The sequence below is a fragment of the Dermochelys coriacea genome, chromosome 6 (assembly GCF_009764565.3).
Source record: "Dermochelys coriacea isolate rDerCor1 chromosome 6, rDerCor1.pri.v4, whole genome shotgun sequence".
NCBI lineage: Eukaryota > Metazoa > Chordata > Testudines > Dermochelyidae > Dermochelys > Dermochelys coriacea.
The window spans coordinates 122,305,458-122,313,008 of NC_050073.1; positions in this window are offsets into that span (position 1 = coordinate 122,305,458).

The following is a 7,551-nucleotide window of genomic DNA, read 5'->3' on the forward strand; positions in this document are numbered from 1 at the left end:
GAGCAGAGGGATAGATGGCGGGGGCGGGGCCGAGGGAGGGGGTGGGGGCTGTGGGCGGGGCTTAGGGAGGGAGAAGGCCAATCAGGGCATAGGGAGAGGCACAGATGGGGGGGAGGTGGCTGGGGAGGGGCACAGATAGAGGGGGGAGGTGGCTGGGGAAGAGGTATGGGGTGGGGGCTGGCTGCTGTGGGAAGGATCTAGGGAGGGGAAGGAGGATGTGTGAGGGGCACAGAGTAGCGGGGCGGGGAAGAGGTGGGTGAGGGATACAGGAGGCGCCCCGGGTTGCCCTCTGCACCAACAACTTCAACACTCCCCAGCTATCTCTCAGCTGGCCTCAGCTCCTGTTTTGGAAGGGGGTGTCAGAGAAAATCTTAGCCATGTGGACACACAAGTTCATGAAATCTTAGCATTCAGTCACACGAGAGTCTGACCAATCTAGATTTGGACTATTTCAACCTGGAAAGAAGACAGATACAAAATATTTCTTTTAAACATATTAGTGCTAGGGCTGGTTATCAAATGGGGCCTCCAAAGAGAAGAAGGAAATGTCGAGGTAGTAGCCCCTTCTGGCCCATTAGAGTACAGCTGCCCCACTTCAGATCCCCAACAGTTGGGTGTTGGCCCTTATCAATGTGGTGCTGTGGTGCCTTAGCTCTCTGGCTAAGGGACATAGGATTCCTACCCCTTCTGCAGTGTTAAAGTCCAAAACAAAAAGGAAAAACAGTGAACCAGCAATCAGGATCATCCCCAAATTTGTCAGCTATACCCCACCCTTCTGCACCAGGTTTGTCTCCATGGGGTGAGTCCCTTCTTCTCTGTCTGCCTGGGCCAAGTCATCCCAGCCACCAAATGACTCATCCAGGTGGCAAGCTTCCTTAGGTTCTTCACTCTTGGCTGGAACCAGGCTTTCCTCACTGAGGAAGTAGCAGAGCTCTGCTGTCCTTGCTGGTCAGCCTTCAACTGATCTAGGTCACCTTCTTTTAACTCCCCTCTCCACACCTGACATTGGCTGTAGGTTTAGTAAGGCAGGATCAACTGGGCCTAGGAGCCCCCCAGGCAGGGTCCCATTCACCAGAGCCCATCCGTTGGTCCTAAGGGGTCCCTATTGAGATGTCACTATAGCTGTCCTAGCCGTTATATCATTCTTCATTAGCTGGAAGGCTTCAGCCATTGACTTGGATCAGTGGTGTAAGACTCAGTCTTTTCGCATGATGAGGGGTATCTACATAAATTGTTCCAGCAGAATCATTTCTGGTATTTGGACCCCTGTCTTCGTCTCAGGTCTGAGCCATCGCCATCACAGATCTCACAATTTCTGTGCCACAATGTAGAGTCAGGCCCCTGGAGGATATCACTCCTGAAATTGCTGGTGGAACGTTTCCTCCAAGATACCCAAGGGGTCCAAAATATGAGTCCCGCATAAACTCAGGATGTTATTAGATGTAACGTATACTAGGCCATTTGCGCCATCCTGGTCAAGTACAGGACCAAAAATATTACCCATGGCTCAGGTTGCCAACATGCTGCCACTGCCACCCTTTCAAACATTTTCAGAAAGACCCTCTGAATTATCCTCAGGTCACATCGTTGTTGGTCTGACAGGATCAGAAAGGCAAGGTCCTGCCACTGTGGGAGATCAGAATCTGGTCGTGACTTGTTGCATTAGCTGTTGTTGCGGTTGCTGCTGGGCAGTTAATCCTGGATCAGCTGCTGCTGCGGTGTAACCATCTGCTGGAGGTGTTGTTGGCGTTGGGCATTCTGCTCTGCCATCTGTTACAGCAGTTGATCCATGCTGTATCAGCAGTCCCTGCTGCTGGGGATGCATTTCTTATGTTTTGTTTTTTGTTTAAAGTCCTGACCTGCTCCCTTCTCCAGCAGCTAGATCAATGTCCACATTCTCCACCAAATTGGTACGGTTGTGGCCCCTTGTGGCCCCTCCATGGGGCCGGATGCGCTGCATCCGAGAGTGCTAAAGGAGTTGACGGATGTGATTGCAGAGCCATTGGCCATTATCTTTGAAAACTCATGGATCGAGGGAGGTCCCAGACGACTGGAAAAAGGCTAATGTAGTGCCCATCTTTAAAAAAGGGAAGGAGGAGGATCTGGGGAACTACAGGCCTGTCAGCCTCACCTCAGTCCCTGGAAAAATCATGGAGCAGGTCCTCCAGGAATCTGAAGCACTTCGAGGAAAGGAAAGTGATCAGGAACAGTCAGCATGGATTCACCAAGGGCAAGTCAGTCCTGACTAATCTAATTGCCTTCTATGATGAGATAATTGGCTCTGTGGATGAGGGGAAAGCAGTGGACGTGTTATTCCTTGACTTTAGCAAAGCTTTTGACACAGTCTCCCACAGTATTCTTGTCAGCAAATTAAAGAAGTATGGGCTGGATGAATGGACTATAAGGTGGATAAAAAGCTGGCTAGATTGTTGGGCTCAGCGGGTAGCGATCAATGGCTCCATGTCTTGTTGGCAGCCAGTATCAAGTGGAGTGCCCCAACCGTTGGTCCTCGGGCTGATTTTGTTCTTCATTAATGATCTGGAGGATGGCATGGTTTGCACCTTCAGCAAGTTTGCAGATGACACTAAACTGGGAGGAGAGGTAGATACGCTGGAGGGTAGGAATAGGATATAGAAGGACCTAGACAAATCAGAAGATTGGGCCAAAAGAAATCTGATGAGGTTTAACAAGGACAAGTGCAGAGTCCTGCACTTAGGACGGAAGAATCCCATGCACTGCTACAGACTGGGGAACGAATAGCTAGGCAGCAGTTCTACAGAAAAGGACTTGGGGTTACAGTGGACGAAAAGCTGGATATGAGTCAACAGTGTGCCCTTGTTGCCAAGAAGGCCAATGGCATTTTGGGCTGTATAAGTAGAGGCATTGCCAGCAGATCGAGGGACGTGATTATTCCCCTCTATTCGACATTGGTGAGGCCTCATCTGGAGTACTGTGTCCAGTTTTGGGCCCCACACTACAAGAAGGATGTGAAAAAATTGGAAAGCATCCAGCGGAGGGCAACAAAAATGGTTAGGGGACTGGAACACATGACTTATGAGGAGAGGCTGAGAGAACTGGGATTGTTTAGTCTGCGGAAGAGAAGACTGCGTGGGGATTTGAAAGCTGCTTTCAACTACCTGAAAGGGGGTTCCAAAGAGGATGGATCTAGACTGTTCTCAGTGGTAGCAGATGACAGAACAAGGAGTAATGGTCTCAAGTTGCAGTGGGGGAGGTTTAGGTTGGATATTAGGAAAAACTTTTTCACTAGGAGGGTGGTGAAGCACTGGAATGGGTTACCTAGAGAGTTGGTGGAATCTCCTTCCTTTGAAGTTTTTAAGGTCAGGCTTGACAAAGCCCTGGCTGGGATGATTTAGTTGGGGATTGGTTCTGCTTTGAGCAGGGGGTTGGACTAGATGACCTCCTGAGGTCCCTTCCAACCCTGATATTCTATGATTCTATGATCAGGCATTACTTTACCGCTGCGGGTCCCCAACTGTTGGGTGTTATCCCCCACCAATCTAGTGCCGTAGTGCCTTAGCCTTCTGGTGAAGGCACACTAGAGTCCTACTCCTTCTGCAGGGTTAGAGTCCAAAACAAAAAGGAAACCAGTGAACTAAAAATCAGGGTCATCTGAGGATTTGTCAACAGGACCCTGCCTTTCTGCTCTGTGTTTGTCCCCATCTGGGTAGTCTCTTCTACTCCATCTGCCTGGGGCTAGTCATCCCATCCACCAAATGGCTCTAAAGAGCTTGTGTATACCCTATTACTCTCTTCTTCCATTTCATCTGCCAGCAACTTCTCTACACCTGTCAGTGAGTATACAGGCTTCAAGCCAGTCCATCTGCTTTTACTCATGCCATCACTGGACCAAGTCCATTTGCTTCAAATGTGGTGGAAGGCTGGAAGACTGCTAGGCAGGCATATGCGGTCGATGAAATATGAATGAAAAGTTAGAGGCAAAATTAAGACTCCTTTTAAAACAAAAAGACAGTCAAGCCTCTGACTGCACCCGATGAAGTGAGCTGTAGCTCACGAAAGTTTATGCTCAAATAAATTTGTTAGTCTCTAAGGTGCCACAAGTACTCCTTTTCTTTTTTAATATTAAGAAAGTTACCTCGTCCAATATCTACACTCACATTTTGGATTTAAGCTAAAACTGTAGTTTTGATTGTAGGATAACTAAAATGTCCAGGGAAACTCCCTTCTGTAAGCACACACTGTATGTGGCTGGCATTATTAAATTATTCATGTAAAGATAATCACTTTAGATCTTCAGTCCCCAGCCACGTCACATTTAGGAAAGATGGGCACTTCTCCCACTGCCTTTAGAGAGCAGAAACCAAGTAACTGTATGAGTTTTGTTCTTATTGTTTCCTTGTGCTCCCGCATCACCTGTTGGCTATCATTTTGTACTTAGATTGTAAACTATTTAGGGTAGGACCTGTGATGTTTTGGGGTTCATCCCAGACTAGTGAGGGGTTGTGTCACCACTTGCCCTGCAGCCCAAGGTGCTCACAGCCCAGACACCAACAGCTGGCATACACGCATGCAGATTACACCCTGGTTTCCACCGTCCAGTTGCTATTTTCAGAGTGACTCCAACGCTACCCAGTCCTGAATTTCCCCAAAATTGTCTCCCTGAAACATTCAGCCCTTGGGCACTCACAGAAGTAATTAAATACCCTGCTCCTTTAAAGAGACAGAAAGAGCAACTTGTTATCTTGACTGGAGCTAAAAATCAGTTCAATCAAAGCATTGGATTGGTTCAGATAAAAGTAAAACAGGTTTTAAGGGAGTTCAAGTGTAAGGGATAGAGATAGAAAGGGTTACAAACAAACAAAGTAAAACTACTCTTGCTAATGGCTATGACCTAACTTAAGCTGCTGTCTTTGTTCAAGGTGGTTTCTTCACCAATTTTCCTTTTCCAGCAGTGGCTGACTAGCTCTTAGTCGCCCCACAGTGCCCAAGGTGCTGCTTTTCCTTGTCTCCTTAGGTGAAGGATAATATAGGGGTTCGCTCCCCCTCTCTTTGAAATGTATTCTTCTGAAATATATCCCCAGATAAAGTTCCTTTTCCCTGCTGGGTGCAAACACCAGGCTGTCTTCTTCCCACTGGTGATTTTCACAATGCAAAGGATCTCTTCCTGCCACCTCCAATACAAAGGAATAGCCCACTGAATTTGGTCACACCTGGTTTCAAGTGTTGGCCTCTTTCCTTTGGAGAAAACCGGTTTATCAACTTCCCCCTAACATGCCTGGTTTAAACACAATTTAATCATCTATTTCCGGCATATATCGATAAAGTCCGTTGTGGGTTTGCCATGTATGCATCATGCAAGAATATTAATGATCAGTGAGTTATTAGTTTTCCAGTGATACATTACATGCCATGTTTTGATTATAGATTATGACAACAGTGTGTTAGATCTAGTGAGTATTTCTGGCCTGAGAAAAGTTGCTGACATAGCGTAGTGAACCACCACTGGGCTTGTGTCACAGGACCATCTCTTTGTTACCTGATTCTGCAGTGCCCAACATGATGGGACTGGAGTCTCTAGGCAACACCACAATACAAATAATAAATAGAGTAGTTTAGCAATACTTAAATGGGCATCTACAATAAATCAATATGAATTTAATTTTAATGTTTATGAGCTCTCAAGAGTAAAACCAAAAAAGAACTTATGTGCATGTGTCAGATGTTTGGCTGCATGTGTGTGTGTTCACCCTATGTGCCGTCCCAGTTCTGTGCAGGTATCTGGCCCAGCAGACCACAAGCGAACCGCCCAATGACCACAAGCTCCATTAAGGTACGAAGGCATCTGGCCAGATTTATTGTCAACGAAGCACGGCCCTAGCTCCCTGGATCAATGTCTACAGTTACACTAGCACTTGTATGCCCATGACAATGGACACAGCTTAGTGAATGGCAGAACTTTCCATTTCCCCCTCGGCTGGCCAAAGACATTCCCTCTGAGATACGTATTTATGCTCTGAAACAAACAAGTTACATATTGCCCCTCTGACGTGGCTAAGTGCCTCTGACATATCTAGGTGCCATCCATTACCTTGTACATGTTGGTTTAATCAAAATGTCTTTATTCATTATGCTGTTATCCAGACCTTATCTTTAAGATGGTCAGTGTGTTCCTGTTCTCTTTGGGGAATGCGTTGGTATCGAGGTGTTCTGGTACCACCCTTCTGGAATGTGTTTGCATGTGTATTCTGTGCCTAGCGCTTCTTAGGAATGAGTATTTCTGCAATATTAGCCCTGTTCTTGCCAGGTTCTGGGAGCAGGGCCTGCCTCTTGCTTTACATCAGCAGAGCTTTGACCACTACTTTAGCTTAGGCCTCATATCAGGCCTCTGATACAAGGGATTATGTCTCAGGCCCTCTTCCTATTACAGCATGATGAGCAACAAATAACACTATCCTTGTTAAAGAATAAACAATATATGGAGAAAAAAACCATGAATGGATCAACCCAGAAGCCTGCTGACAGCATTACATGTTATTATGCATGACCCCAAATTGAGCGAGGGAGGAAATGACCAGGAGGGAAGGAAAAGTGGCAGAGACAAATGTATTCAGCCTTGTAAACACCTTGTTGTGCTCTGTATCGCACTTCCTGGGTCACTTCTAGGGTGACCTCCAAATGCTCACAGTTCGCAGCATGGTGGCTGAGCATCGGTACCTCAAGCATGAGAAGGCGGGGAACTACAATGTGTGGTTGCCTAGGACTCAGCGGAACTGTGGGGTGTGGAAGGCAAAATTCTAATGATCAATTGACAAGGTGGGAAATTCGTTAAAGAACTTCCCAGGCTCATCATAAAGCTGAGTTTTATCACTTCCCCTCCATTCCCAACTATGCCACCCTAGTAGTCTCTCAACTTGAACTTGATAACCTCCTTCTCGCTGGCCACCCTCAATCTCAGCCTTGACTTCTCTGTAATCCATCCAAAATCTGCTGCAAAACACAACTTGCCCACCTCCGATTCATGTCCAGCTTCTCTTTATCTTCCATTACTGACGTCCCAAAACCATTGCATTCAAGGTCTTTCTCCCTGCCTTCAAGGTCCCGCTTTACTTAGCTCCTTCCTACATTTTCTGCTCTCATAGTTTTGTTTCTGCCCATTTTGCTCTGCCAAAACTGCATGTCTAACTGCCCCTCTTGTGTCCTTTCTTATTCCTTCTGCCCTGCTTTCTTCCATGTGGTCCTGTGGGTTTAGAGTAGTGGTTCTCAACCAGGGGTACACGTACGCAGAAGTCTTCCAGGCGGTACATCAACAACTCATCTAGATATTCGCCTAGTTTTACAACAAGCTACATAAAGAGCGCTAGTGAAGACAGTACAAACTAAAATTTCATACAGACAATGACTTGTTTATACTGCTCTATCTACTGTACCCTGAAATGCAAGTGCAGTATTTATATTCCAGTTGATTGATTTAAGAATTATATGGTAAAAATGAGAAAGTCAGCCATTGTTCAGTATTGCTGCGCTGTGATACTTCTGTATTTTTATGTCTGATTTTGTAAGCAAGTAGTTTTT